The following is a 16,139-nucleotide window of genomic DNA, read 5'->3' as shown; positions in this document are numbered from 1 at the left end:
CTCAAGGCCACCTCTCTCTGAGACAAAAGAGCTCTTATTCTTGCCATGCCGTTGAAACGTGTCCCAAGGTTGGTATTTGTGGCCAGATTGAAAACTCCCTATGTTCATGTGTGGGAGGAAATAGAACATTTCTGCAGCAAATAACCCGTTCACTTACTGTTACGATAAAAGGAATACTTTTAATTAACTCAGAACAATCTTCATTATTGAGCATCAAATAACTACCATTTTCCAACAACTTGAACGTGGGGATGATAGCAGGAACTGGCGTGCCTTGCAACACGCAAGCCATATTTGGTCGGTGTTTGTTGCATGAATCGTGTAACTGTATGTGCCTACACATTAGTGAATGATCTGGCGTCTCAGTGCATTCCTCTCCATTCAGATAAACTTCTTGATCATCTTTGAAACATCTGTATGTGTATGGAAGCGACCAGACCTCATGAACAAAAGCACTACCTAAAGGTTCATAAAGACCTATTGGTATATATTTCATACAATTTGAAAACTTATATAAAGCAAAAGGCAGCGTTATTAAACCGTGGATAAGGCATGTTGCCAAAAAACCCGCAATCCTCTGCTGATGATGTCACTGAGCATGTCATGAATGATGTAATATGTGACATCATCAGCAGTGGATTATGGGTAATAGTATCTCTAGTTTACTCCCCTATAGCTGTCTTTCTTTTAACATAAGTGTGTGTTTCCTTCCCTTATACTTACTGTTTTTGGTTCGCTTCCAGTTCGCGTACCAGCGAGCGAACTAGGAAGCGAACTAAGAGAAATAGAGGTTGGCACAGTTCCAAATATTGTACCAATTTTTTAATAACGGGGAGGTAGTTCTGAAAAGAACTTTTTTTTTTATTTTTCTGAACATTTTTTTACTGTTTTTGAATTTTTCGGAACAGTTTTATATTTTTTTGGGTTTTTCTTGGAGGGGGCAATGAAAACGATTCATTGTAAAGGGCTCAACAGGAGCAACAAAACAAAAAAAAGAAGTATTTATTATTTTGGGCGTTTCGGACAAACTTGCATATGATAGTCAATAGCTCTGTTGATCAGAGTGATGCTTCTTTCTCCGTAGGAAATGAATCCATCGCAAAATACGCAGGTGTGTTTTACTTCACCAAATCTCATTTGTATATTTGGCACCATCTCCCTGCCCTCTGGTCCCGTTACTTCCGGTACAACAGATCTTCTGGCCATAATAGGGAGATTATCTAGGTCGTTCCGAAACTGTGCAGCACTGTAGTTGTTAGGATGCCACCTAGTCATATGGCGATGCATTGTGTAGTTTCCGAAACTGTATTTTTTGTCGGTCCCTCTGGACAGTCTATCTTGACATATAAGGCAAGTTACGTATCTTGCATTTACTTTTTTCTGACCTTTGGGAATTTTAAAAAATTGCCAAATGAAGTTTTCTTTCCGGTGAGACGTCTTGGGCTGCTCAGGCAAAAACTGCCTCTCTTCGTGCTCGTCCTCCTGTTCCTCTTCTTCTTCTTCTTGTTGAATTACAACTTGAGCAGGTGGTCCACTCTTCCTTGGATGTGGTGGAGGTGGTGGGGAAGCACCAGCTGAAGCTACTAAAGAAGCCATTGCTCAGTGATCACAAAGGGTCTTTCTCTCACAATGATGAAAGTCAGAGTGAGGAAAGAAGGAGGGATTTTCATCATTTGGGAAAAACAAGAGTTCTCAACCAATCAAAAGTGTTCATTTTAGATTATATGACCTAGTCTTACATCATTAGGAAACCAAAAGTGAAATGAACCAATGAAAAGTGTTATTACCAAGTCACATGACTTGCTGTGTTTACGTTAAGCGCTTTGCAGGGCCTCCCGGTTTGCTTCCAGAAACCTGCGCTTTGGCACTCGCTTCGCGTACCAGTTCGCTAACGTAGCACGTCATATGACGTATCACGCGACAACGTGAAACGTCATGCGGACGGGAGGCGTCACGATGTTGTTTTCTAACGCGGCACTTGCGGTAAAGAAACGTTTACCGGCTCGCGGTCTATTTCGCGGCATCAAGGTCAGCTAACGGGAAGCTTCCCGATTCGCGAAGCGGGAACGAAGAAAAAAAAATATTTAAAAAAAAAATTATTCATAAACATATAAAATATATTTTTGGATTTAAAGAAGAATACATTTTACAGCTACAGATATTAGCTGTTAAAAAACCAATGAAATTCACAGAAAAAACCATAGGTTATAGACCATATATAGTTAGGAATTAGCATTTACAAAACCTTGAAAATTCACTGAAAAAACCATAGGTTATAGACCATATATAGTTAGGAATTAGCATTTAGAAAACCTTATTTTACTCACACAAAACCATTGAAATTCCATATATAGTTAGTTGCACTAACTATATATCGCGCACCCGCAATCCACTGCTGATGATGTCACATATTACATCATTCATGACATGGTCAGTGACATCACTGATGACATCACTGATGACATCTCAAATGACATCACTGATGACAACATCCAGTGACTGTATGTTTCTGTAAAGTTAAAATATGTCTTAGATATTGAAGAATGAGTGGATGTATAAGTGTCTGGATGAAGGATTTAGTAGGTGCGTGACTGACTGTATCAGTGAGTGATTAAATGTGTCTCACTGAATGCATGGGTTAGTGACTAAACTGTCTTAATTTGTGCATCATTATGTCTGTTGTGATGTAAACTGCTGCATGTGTTGATCATTAGCTATACGAGAGGCTATATGTGTTATTAATTGGTTGCCCAAGTATTTCTATGGGAGATTGAGTTTGTGTGGGGGTGGCTGGGAGGTGTGTGACTCTGTGCATAGATGTGTGAGCAGTTGATTCACTAGGTGTATGAGTTCAAGAGTGCATGTGGAAAAAGCTACATGGGCGGTTGACTGTGTGCATGAGTGTATTGATGAGTGAATGGATATCTCAATGCTACATGTCATAGTAAGTACATATGTAAAACACAGTACATGTGAGAGTTGGCATATATAAATAACTGTGCATGAGAGCCACTGAATGTGTGAGTGGCTGTATGGATCATTGTGAACTTGTATCAGGGATTGTATAAGAGAGTAAATATGTGTTAGTATATGTTTGAATAAGTAAGGTGTGTATAACTGTATAGTTGAGGAAATGGAGGTGAGATTGTTTCTTTGCATGACTGACTAGGTGTGTGAGTAACTCCATGGATGAGTGACAGTGTGTGAGTGTCTGTATACACTGAGTGTATCTAAGGTTATATTAGAGTCTGAAGAGGTTTATCGTATTAGCACAAGAATGATGTCAAATGAGATGTCATCAGTGATGTCATCAGTGATGTCATTTGAGATGTCATCAGTGATGTCATCAGTGATGTCACTGACCATGTCATGAATGATGTAATATGTGACATCATCAGCAGTGGATTGCGGGTGCGCGATATATAGTTAGTGCAACTAACTATATATGGAATTTCAATGGTTTTGTGTGAGTAAAATAAGGTTTTCTAAATGCTAATTCCTAACTATATATGGTCTATAACCTATGGTTTTTTCAGTGAATATATATATATATATATATACATATATATATATATATATATATATATATATATATATATCACTGAAAAAAACATAGGTTTCAGGGGTGTTATAGTTAGCTGGACATTTCTCTTGCACAAAACCATAGAAATTCCCCCATTATAGTTAGTTCAGCTAACTATAACTCGCGCGCCCCCAATGCACTGCTGATGATGTCACATATTACATCACTCATGACATGGCCAGTGACATCACTTATGACATCACTGATGACATCTCAAATGACATCACTGATGACATCTCAAATGACACCATTTATTGAATGTGTGTTTTTCTGAAAATTAAATATGTTTTATATATGTATATCTCAAGGTAGATGGAAGAATAAATGGGTATAGAAGTGTCTACATGGATGCTTTTTTTGTAAAATTGATTGTATAACTGCCTGATTAAGTGCATCTTAATGAATACATGGGTTAGTGAGTAATGTTTAAATATGTAAATATCTGTATCAGTCTTTCACTTTGTGTATAAGTGGCCTGTGGCCTGTGAACATGTTCCCTCCTGCGTCCTCCTCTTTGACTGCTAAGAACTTGGGGGTCAAATTGACAACAGCCTATCGCTTAGGTCCCAGATCCTTGGACTAACTGGCACTTGCTATGGTCTCCTCAAAATGTTATGCAAGTTCCTTCCCCTGCTCTCGCTTGCGCATAGGAAGAATACGGTCCAGGCTCTAATTTGTTCTAGGCTGGACTACTCAAATGTTTTAAACTTAGGTCTTCCGGACTATCTACTACAAAAACTTCAGGTGGTCCAAAACTCGGCGGCACGGGCGATTTTTGGCCTACCTCGTCGAGCGAGAGCTTCGGATCTCCTACACTCCCTACACTGCCTCCCTATTCGGAAGCGGATTGTTTTTAAAACACTTACGCTGGCGCATAAGGCACTCCATGCTGTGGGAGCTGAATATATTCAGAAACGTCTTGCTTTCTACAAACCAACTAGATCCCTTAGATCGGAATCTCCTGGTCTTGCCATTGTCCCTGCTGCTGGGAAAGCAAGGGTAGGGGGACGCTCTTTTAAACGTCTGGCTCCCCAGCTTCGGAACACCCTCCCTCTGTCGCTCCGCTGTACTCCGAACTTGCTGGCCTTCAGAAAGGGTCTGAAGACGTGGCTCTACGGACAGTGATCCGCTTGCTTCTTCTCTATTTTTCTGCCTTGCCCTCTGTAGTCTGCTGTGGGTTAGAAAGCGCCGGGACACTCCTCGGAGTAGCCAAGCGCTATATAAGACACCCATAACATTAACATTAACATTATAAGTGGCTGCATGGGTTGGCGAGTAGCTACATGAGTGTCAATATGGGTTATTAGTTGTTTTTTTGAGTATCAGTATGAGTGTCTGAGTGACCGTCTGGATCTTGCACTCAGCGGTCGCTCCCACTCACTCCTCCTCGAGCCCTGCCTGTCCAGAGAAAGTGCCTCGGAGATTTCATAGCGCCTGGTATCGTTCGCACTGAATAATTTATTTATTTGTGCTCAGTGCTCCTGCATAGCGCCTGGTATCGTTTGCTCTGATTAATTTATTAATTTGTGCTCAGTGCTCCTGCATAGCGGTAACATTATTTATTAATTTACGCTTGTACTGTATTTAGGCATTTAGAAGGAGGACTGTGCCCCTGCTTTGGCTCGCGCTACCCTACCGCCATTTTGCTGTTGTTGTTGCTGTTTACCTTGTCCCCGTGTCTCCTCCCCGCTCCCGCCTCCCAGCTGACCCTCCCACACACTAGTATCGCTCTGCAGGCCCCGTCCTCCTCTGCCTCTGTGACCTTCTGGATCTTGCACTCAGCGGTCGCTCCCACTCACTCCTCCTCGAGCCCTGCCTGTCCAGAGAAAGTGCCTCGGAGATTTCATAGCGCCTGGTATCGTTTCGCACTGAATAATTTATTTATTTGTGCTCAGTGCTCCTGCATAGCGCCTGGTATTGTTTGCTCTGATTAATTTATTAATTTGTGCTCAGTGCTCCTGCATAGCGGTAACATTATTTATTAATTTACGCGTGTACTGTATTTAGGCATTTAGAAGGACGACTGTGCCCCTGCTTTGCCTCGCGCTACCCTACCGCCATTTTGCTGTTGTTGTTGCTGTTTACCTTGTCCCCGTGTCTCCTCCCCCCTCCCGCCTCCCAGCTGACCCTCCCACACACTAGTATCGCTCTGCAGGCCCCGTCCTCCTCTGCCTCTGTGACAGTCTGGATCTTGCACTCAGCGGTCGCTCCCACTCACTCCTCCTTGAGCCCTGCCTGTCCAGAGAAAGTGCCTCGGAGATTTCATAGCACCTGGTATCATTCGCACTGAATAATTTATTTATTTGTGCTCAGTGCTCCTGCATAGCGCCTGGTATCGTTTGCTCTGATTAATTTATTAATTTGTGCTCAGTGCTCCTGCATAGCGGTAACATTATTTATTAATTTACGCGTGTACTGTATTTAGGCATTTAGAAGGACGACTGTGCCCCTGCTTTGGCTCGCGCTACCCTACCGCCATTTTGCTGTTGTTGTTGCTGTTTACCTTGTCCCCGTGTCTCCTCCCCGCTCCCGCCTCCAAGCTGACCCTCCCACGCCTTGCCCCCCCCCACTTTCCATTTATGGACAAATGGACCTACGCGCAGCATCAGCGCGCTGCGGCCGCGCCGAAGGTGCGCCAAAGGTAAGCCCGTCTACGCCCGTCCGCGCCTGGACCGCGCCCAGCGCCAGACCCCCTGGTCCCCGCCGCTCCCAACCCTCTAGAGTCACATATGATGCCGCTACTCTCCTCGCCCTCAACCCCGGACGTACTCCACTATGCTGCAAAGCCACTCCAGGAAGTACCCACGGCCCATTCACCTGCCTCTCCTGCAAGTTTAATTGCTTCAGGACCCTCACCAAACCCACGTCCTCCAAACACAACTCCGACTCTAACCGCCTAAATTGCATCCTGCTCAACACCCGCTCGGTCCACAGACACGCAACAGAACTCTGCGACCTAATCGACACTGCGTCACCTGACATCGCCTTCCTTACTGAAACATGGATGAACACATCATCTGCTCCCGACATCGCCATAGCCATACCTGACGCTTACAAAATTATCCGAAAAGACCGCACCAATCAAACAGGAGGAGGCATCGCCATCGTCCACAGAAACACCATCAAAATCACAACCAGCTCCGACGACAATCTTGCAACCGCCGAACATCTCCACTTCCAGATCCACATCGACCCCAGGACCACACTTAGAGGCACCCTCATTTACAGACCTCCAGGCACCCGCACTCAATTCAGCGATGACATCACGGACTTCGTCAGCCCACACGCCCTCGCCTCCGAGAACTACATTCTTCTAGGAGACCTCAACTACCACCTTGAAAACAAACACGACAACAACACCACCACCCTTCTGGACAACCTGGCCAATCTCGGACTCAAACAACTTGTCGACACCCCCACTCACACAGCCGGACACACGCTCGACCCTATCTTCACCTCCAGCAAGCACATCTCCTTCGACCGCACTACAGCTCTCCACTGGACGGATCACAGTTGTGTTCACTTCAGCTACAAAACCACCCTGACCCACAACTGTCCACAACCTATTCCTCGGAGAAACTGGAACAAAATCACCACCGACCAACTCCTCACATCACTCAGCCAAAACTCTCCCACCCTCTCTATGGACCCAGACCAAGCGGCCACCAACCTCAGGCATTGGATTACCCTCAGTGCGGACGAATTAGCACCCCTGAAAAAGCACCAGATGAAATCAGCCAGCAAAAAGGCTCCCTGGTTCAATGACAAACTTAAAAAATCTAAGAAGCTATGCCGCACCATAGAGAAGAATTGGAGAAAAAACCCAACCTCAGTCAACATGGCCTCCCTCAAGACAGCCACCCGCAAACACCACCAACTAATTCGATCCGCCAAGAAATCAGCATTCAAGGATCGTCTTGACAACAACACTCATAACAGCAAGGAACTCTTCAATATCGTCAAAGAATTCACCAACCCCAACGCAGCAACTAACGACATCACCCCCTCCCAAGACCTCTGCAATGCGCTATCCTCCTTCTTCTACAACAAAATTGCAGACATCCACAACAGCTTCAAGAATTCTCCCAGCGATCAACCCACCCCACCCCCTTCAGATCCTACTCCTCCAACTAACAACCTCACCGCCTGGAACCCAATCACCACTGAAGACACCATTCACCTCATGAACTCAATCCATTCTGGCTCGCCTTCTGACCCCTGTCCCCACCACATCTTCAACAAAGCTGACTCCATCATCGCACCCCAACTCCGCGATGTCATCAACTGCTCTTTCAACTCTGCCACCTTTCCAGAAAGCTGGAAACACGCCAAACTCATCGCTCTTCTGAAGAAACCCACAGCGGACCCCTCAGATCTGAAAAACCACCGACCCATATCCCTCCTCCCTTTCCCGGCCAAAGTCATCGAGAAAGCCGTCAACAGCCAGCTCGCCGCCTTCCTTGAATCCAACAACTCCCTTGATCCATCTCAATCCGGGTTTCGAGCCAAACACAGCACCGAAACCGCCCTCATTGCAGCGACCGACGACATCCGAGCACTCCTGGACAATGGAGAAACAGTGGCCCTCATCCTACTCGACCTTTCCGCCGCTTTCGACACCGTCTGCCACAGCACCCTTATACATCGACTCAGCAACATCGGCATACAAGGAAAAGCCTTGGACTGGATCATCTCATTCCTCGCTGGGAGAACTCAAAGAGTCCGACTTCCCCCATTCTACTCAGAGGCCACCGAAGTCATCTGCGGCGTACCTCAAGGATCCTCACTCAGTCCCACCCTCTTCAACGTCTACATGAGCCCTCTCGCCTCCATCGCGCGTCAACACAACCTCAACATCATCTCTTACGCCGACGACACCCAGCTAATCCTTTCCCCCACCAAAGACCCTAACACCGCCAAAACCAATCTTCACGAAGGCATGAAAGAAGTAGCCGAATGGATGAAACAGAGCCGCCTAAAACTCAACTCAGACAAAACGGAGGTGCTCATCCTAGGATCTTCCCCCTCAGCTTGGGACGACTCTTGGTGGCCTTCAGCTCTGGGCACAGCACCCACACCCACAGACCATGCACGTAACCTTGGCTTCATCCTAGACACTTCTCTCTCGATGTCCAGAAAAGTCAATGCCGTCTCGTCCTCCTGCTTCAACGTACTTCGCATCCTCTAAAAGATCTTCCGCTGCATCCCCCTTGAGACAAGAAAGACTGTCACCCACGCACTGGTCACGAGTCGACTGGATTATGGTAACACACTTTACGCCGGAATCACAACAAAATTACAGAAAAAAACTCCAGCACATCCAAAACGCGTCAGCGAGACTCATAGTAGACATCCTGTGCCAAGATCACATCACCGGACATCTAAAAGACCTCCACTGGCTTCCCGTCAACAAAATAATTACTTTCCGCCTTCTCACCCACGCACACAAGGCCCTCTACAATCTAGGACCCGAATGCCTCAACACTCGACTGTCCTTCTACAAACCCACCCGCCAACTAAGATCGTCCAATCAAGCCCTCGCCGCAGTCCCGCGCATCCGGAAATCCACCATGGGTGGCAGATCCTTCTCCTTCCTGGCTGCCAAGAACTGGAACTCACTCCCCACCCACCTCCGCCTTAATCAGAACCACATCTCCTTCAGAAAAGAACTGAAAACCTGGCTATTCGACAAATAATTGAACCCCTTCCCCTAGCGCCTTGAGACCCTCTGGGTGAGTAGTGCGCTATACAAATGCATGAACTTGAACTTGAACTTGAACTGTATGGTTCGTTGGAGGGTATTACTTAGTGCATAGATGCATTAATGAGTGGCTCACTGTTTGTATGTGTTGAAGACAGCATGTGTGCAGGACTGTATAGGTGGATGAGTGTGTGTATGGGTGTGTTAGTGAGTAAATGACTCTCTCAATAGTGTCTTTATGAGTAACTACATATGTTTTAGGTGTGGCGCCGTGGCCAGGGCGACTGACGCTGGAATCTGGGGACCACGGTTCGATCCCCGGCTCTGGCGGCAGGTTAGCCCAGCACCATGTGACTCTGGGCAATAGCTCGCTTAATCTTCCCGACGGCCCCCAGCGCCTAGAGACCCTTACGGGTGATTGTGCGCTTTACAAATGTGGACTTTACTATATGTGAGTATTGGTGTATATAAGTGAGCATATGTGAGAGTGACAGATTGGAAGAGTTTCTGTACAAATAAGTAGGTGTTTCTATAAGTGATTGTTTAAGAAAGTAAGTATGTGTAAGTTTCTGTAGAAGTAAGTGTGGTAGTGTGTGTATAACTGTATATGCAAGTAAATGGATGTTTGTTACTTTGCATGTGTGTCTATGTGTGTGAGTAACTCTATGGATGAGTGGCAGTGTGTAACAGGATGTATAGGTGTATGAGTACATATGATGAGTACATGTATGAGTGACCGTATAGGGACTGTTGGTGAATGAGTGGATGTGTGTGATCTTGGAATTACTGAATAGGTGTGTTGTAACTGGTATTGGTATGTTCATTGTTTTGAAAATATTAGTTTGTATTTTTAGTATGTGTATCAAAGATTACATTAGGGAGAGAGGAGGTCTACCACGCACACAAGGATGATGTCATCAGTGATGTCATTTGAGATGTCATCAGTGATGTCATGAGTGATGTCACTGACCATGTCATGAGTGATGTAATATGTGACGTCATCAGCAGTGCATTGCGGGCGTGCGAGTTATAGTTAGCTGAACTAATGGGGGAATTTCTATGGTTTTGTACGAGAGAAATGTCCAGCTAACTATAACACCCCTGAAACCTATGTTTTTTTCAGTGAATTTCTAAAGTTTTTTAAATGCTAATTCCTAACTATAACGTGTCCGAAACCTATGGTTTTTTCAGTGAATTTCAAAGTTTTTTAAATGCGAATTTCTAACTATAAAGTGTCTGAAAGCTATGTTTTTTCAGTCAATTTCAAAAGTTTTTTAAATGATAATTTTTAAGTGTAATAATAGTTATATCTATTTTGTGGTACTGCTTTTCTACAGTTTTGTAACTGTTTGTATTTAAATATTTCATTTATTAAATAACATTTCTTTTTTTATGAAAATTGCAAAAAAAATGTTTTAAATGTAAAACAGAAATATTGCTTAATTTTTTGGTTTTATTTTTTTTAATTTAATATATTTAAATTATTTTCTTTATTATTTCTTTTTCAAGTTTTTTTTGGAGTCGCCACCCAAAGCGTACCCATCATGAGAGGTGCACGGATTCTAGCCATTTTAGAAAAGTCGTGAAGAATCCGCGTACGTTGAGCGATGGCTTTGTGTTTTTTCAGTTACGTCATATACATTTAACATTACGTGATGTGAGCGATAGGTGTGCAACGGATCCGCGACTCCTGCTTCCGCGCATTGGCGCCACATGCGCATTACAGTACCCGACGCTTGCGCGGTGGCGGGTCCTGCGTGACGTCATATACGTGCTGGTGCGTGCTGGATGTGCGACTACCGCAAAAAAAAAGTTGTCTAAAATGTATCTTTAATATACATATTAGTGCAAGTCGTTATCTAAGATACTTATAAAAATAATATATTTGTACCTAAAATAAACTTATATTACTTTTAAATGTATTTTCGCGAAGTCGCGTTGGGTGCATGCTTCGTAAGCGCAGGGTGCGTGGATCCCATGTGACCTGAAAAAAAAAGATTTGATTGGTTCATAACATTTCCCATTGTAACTCCACATCCATTTCAATCATTCTTGTTGAGCATTTTTAGAGAGACATCTCTTGACCTTAAAGAACCCTTTTTTCATATTTTTTGGGGTGTTTATCAAAATAAATTCAAAAACATGGCTTCTGGACATCAGCAGCAGGAGGAGGAATGATCTTCAGAAGAAGAATTCTTGCAGGAGGCACCACGTCCTCAAAGGCCTGAGTCCATCGTGTGGAAATTCTTCACCTTTCCACCCGGGCAGAAAAATGTGAACGCTACGAAGGTGACCTGTCGAATTTGTCAAAGAGTGCTGTCAAGAGGTAGTGACAAGAAATATTCTTGTGGCACTGCCTCGATGTATAAATATCTGAAAACAATACATCCTCTCAATGTGGCTCGGGCGGAATGTAGGCGAGCTGCAATGAATCCTTCCGCTGCAGTGCCAAACACGTCTTGAACATCATCAGGTACACCTGCTCCGGACATTAGGCCAGAGTTTGCCTTCTTAAAACAGCACTGTGTGAAGTGCAAAAAAACTGATATGTTTTGGAGAGCAGTCAGTGGAAGCAGTTTGTGCTGCGCAACAGAACCATTGTTGCTAATTTTTTGTTTGCTGTGTTTTATGGAATGGTAAATAATTCCAGAAGTTTCCTGTTTTTTTGTTCTTTTTTTGTTCTTCTTTTGAAAAAACACCCAAAAAAATACTAAATTGTTCAGAAAAATAAAAAAAATATAAAGGAAAAAAGTTCTTATCAGAACTACCTTATCTGGTTAAAGAAAGAACTATAATTGTATGGTAATGTGTGAAAGTTTGGTTGAATATATGTGTAGAGCATGAATGACTGAAAGGATGTATTAGTAGTGTATGGTGAATTTATAGGTGAAGATTTATGAGGACGTACTGCAGCATTACAGTGCAAGCTCTTTTGCTGCATTGCGCTGTGGCACTTCCGAATCACAGAGATGTGATATATGTACATAAATATGCTTCCCTCTGCACTGCTGCACAAACTGCAGCCATGCGGTGACACAGGTACCCTTGCACCATAGTGGAAGGATGTCTGTGTCGTGGGGAGATTGCATTTATCCCCTTAAATGGGGAGTGCCGCAGGGCTCTTCGCTGAGTCCTCTTCTATTTAACGTTTATTTTTCCCCCCTGGCTGAGTTAATATCCCAGACTGGAATTAAGATGACATCGTACGCTGATGACATCCAGCTTCTTTTTTCCTACGACGATTTTAACCTGACCACCTTTGATCACCTGAAAAATTGTCTCAGAGACATTGCTAACTGGATGGATGACAACTTTTTGAGATTGAATGCAGGAAAGACCGAGGTTCTTTTCTTTAATCAACCCTCTCCTTTGGATTCGAACTTCAGGTGGCCGGTGGATTTGAGTCCCGCTCCCCTCCCCAAGGAATCAGTAAGAAACCTGGGCGTTAGATGGGATACGTGTCTTTCTTTCTGCTGCCAAATTCATACGGTCTCCGCAGCATGTTTCCAAAAAATTAGGTTGATAAAAAAATTCATCAACTACATACCCAGTAATACTAGAAAAAAAATTGTTCAGGCCCCTATTACATCTCATTTGGACTATGCCAATGGTTTATACCTTGGATTATCTTCAGGCCTGTGCCACAGACTGCAGATAGTCCAAAACGCCGCAGCTCGGCTAGTCTGTGGCATCTCTCTCTGAGAACATATCTCCCCTCACTTGCGTAAGCTACATTGGCTACCGATCCACATAAGGGTGGAGTTCAAAGCTTTGACTTTGGCTCACCGGGCCACTAAAGGACGCGGTCCTGCCTATCTCTCATCGTGCTTTCGTCCCTATAGCAATTCCCGAAATCTCCGCTCCAATTCCAAGCTACTACTTGTAACTCCCAGATTTAAAAAAGTTCGCTCTGGCGGAAGAACATTTCAAGTGTGTGCTTCCTCTCGGTGGAACAAACTTCCGATCTCTCTGCGCATGATTCAAGAGGAACTGCCATTCCATAAATCTCTTAAGACCTTTCTCTTCTGTTAATTGTATCCTCCGGTAAGATCCAGTATCCTAAGCATTAGCGACGGGACACCCCGTTGGGGTAGCTGCACGCTTTTGTACAGGAAGGGACACCTTCCTGCACAAAAACAATCAATAAAGGCATTTTACTCTTTCAATGTATGCTGTGGAATGCAGCATGCATTGAAAGAGGAAAAAATGAGGAGAAATTAAAACAATTCTCCTCGTTGCGCCTTGCTACACCAACTCTAGGATGGTGCAGCATTCACACAAATCTCCAGATTTACAATTTGTCATAAATCTGGAGATGTGTCTTGTTCTATGAGTGTTGCATGGGAACACCCACAGCAAGACCTATTGAACGCCCCTTCAATGCAAAGTGCTGTGTATGAAGGGATCGTATTTACAAGGAGAAGAAAAGCCACATAGGGTGACTTTTCCTCTACTTGTAAATATGAAGGAGTGCCTGGCTCCATTACTACGTTACAAAAGGTGACGTACTGGTGGTGCATTGTGCTTGTAAATCTGCCCCATAAGTGCTTAGGTATTGGGAGACTGATACAATAAGAACATAGTGCTGGATGGGTGATTGAAGAATTGCATGAGAGTGACAGGAGGTATCCTACGCTGCATGGGTACTACTTCCGTATTTAATGAAGTGGACCAATAGTATGTATCTGCTTAGAGATTTGTAGGGATTATGCACAAAATATTGTATGTGTACTTGTGTTGGTGCCTAGGTCATTTTATAAGAATACCACTAGTAACTGGAATGATAGTGCTGCAAACAGAGTGAACACTTAATTTATAAGTGCTTACGTATTGGTGGAGTGATAGGATAAGTAGATAGTGGTAGATAAGTGATTAAAGAAGTGCATGGGATAGACTGGACGATTCCTACACTATATAAGTACTAACTGGGAATTGAGAAGAGTGGATCGATACTATCTAGCTAGTTAGAGATCTGCTTGAATAGTGCACAACATATTATAGCTGTACTTGTGTAACTGACTAGGCCATTCCATAAGCTTATGACTAGTAACTACAATAATTACAGTATTACATAGAGAGTGTATAGTGAATTTATAAGTGCTTAGGTGTTGGTGGAGTAATAGGATAAGTAGATAGAGGTGGATGGGTAAATGGAAAAGTGTGTGGAACAAAGAGAAGGATTCCTAGACTGTATAGATACTAACTGAATATTTAAAAGACGATATCAATGCTATGTAGCTGGTTACAGGTCTGTATAAATAGTGCACAGAATATTAAAGCTGTACTAGTTATTCTGATTAGGCTATTCCTTAGATACTTGACTTGTAACTAGAATAATTTCAGAGCTGCAAAGACAGTATATGTTGAATTTAGAAGTGCTTAGGTATTGGTAAAGTGATATGATACATAGATAGTGCTGAATGGGGGATTGCGAAAAAACATGGCACAGACAGAAGGATTCCAACAATGCATAAGTGTTAACTGGGTATTTAGAAGAGTGTATTAATAGTATGTAGCTTGTTGCAGGTCTGCATGCATAGTATATAAAGAAATGTACATGTACTGGGGTTAGTGGCTAGCCCAATCCTTAAGTATATGACTAATAACTAGAATCATTTCAATACTGCAAAGAGAGTGCAAGCTACATTTATAAATGCTTAGGTATTGGCAAAGTGATAGGATACATACATAGTGCTGGATGGGTGAATGGGCACGTGCATGGGACAGACAGAAGGTTGACTAGACTGCATAGGTATTAACTGAGCAGTTAAAAGACTGTATCAATATATGTAGCTGATTAGACGTCTGCATACATACTGCACAGAATATTGTTGTACTAGTTTTTATGATTAGGCCATTCCTTAGGTACTTGACTAGTGACTAGAAATATTTCACTATTGTAAAGAGAATACATGGTGAATTTATAAGTGCTTAGGTTTAGGCAGACTAATAGGATACGTAGATAGTGCTGGATGGGTAATTGAAGAAATGCATGGGACAGACAGGAGGATTCCTACACTGCGTAGGTACTAACTGAGGGGCATATTACCAAGCAATAGCGATAATTATCGCTATTGCTTGGTTAGCGATAAAAATTTACCGCTGTGCTGCGGCGATTTGTATCGCAGATAAACCTTGGTATTACCAAGGTTTATCGCAAATGCGATAAAAAACTGCCGCAATGCATGAATATCGCTGAAAAGTCAGCGATATTCATGCATTACCGAGCTAATGCTCTTAGCCATGTTATCCACCTCCCATTGGATAACATGGCTAAGAACTGCTCAGGGCAGGTGTTAGCTTTTGGAGATATTCGTGCTTAGCGCGAATATCTCCAAAAGTTGGTAATAGGAGATAGCAAAGTTAGCGACTGTTTCCAGTCGCTAACATCTTGGCACGCCCACTTTGCATGTCATTAGTGATAAATATCACTGACATGCAAAGTGGGGCCCAAGATGGTCGCTATCTCCCACTAGCTGTCGCTAACTGGTGTTAGCGACAGCTAGGTAATAGGGAGATAATTTTATCTCCGCTTTCTTGGCTTTTAAAGCCAAAAAAGCGGAGATAAACCCCCTTGATAATATGCCCCAAAGTATTTAGAAGAGTGTATCAATATTATGTAGCTGCTTAAAAATCTGCATGCATAGTGTACAAAATATTATAGCTGTACTAGTTTTACTGGTAGGCCATTCCTTACCTACATAACAAGTAACAAGAATAATTTCAGTGCTGCAAATTAAGTACATGTTGTATCTATAAGTGATTAGGTATTGCGGAATCATACTGTACGTAGATAGTGCTGGATGGGTGATTGGAGAACTACATGGGACTGATAGAAGGATTCCTACATTTCAT

This window comes from Lissotriton helveticus, chromosome 4_1, assembly GCF_964261635.1.
Source record: "Lissotriton helveticus chromosome 4_1, aLisHel1.1, whole genome shotgun sequence".
NCBI classification, from domain to species: Eukaryota; Metazoa; Chordata; class Amphibia; order Caudata; family Salamandridae; genus Lissotriton; species Lissotriton helveticus.
This window is presented reverse-complemented; position numbering follows the sequence as displayed.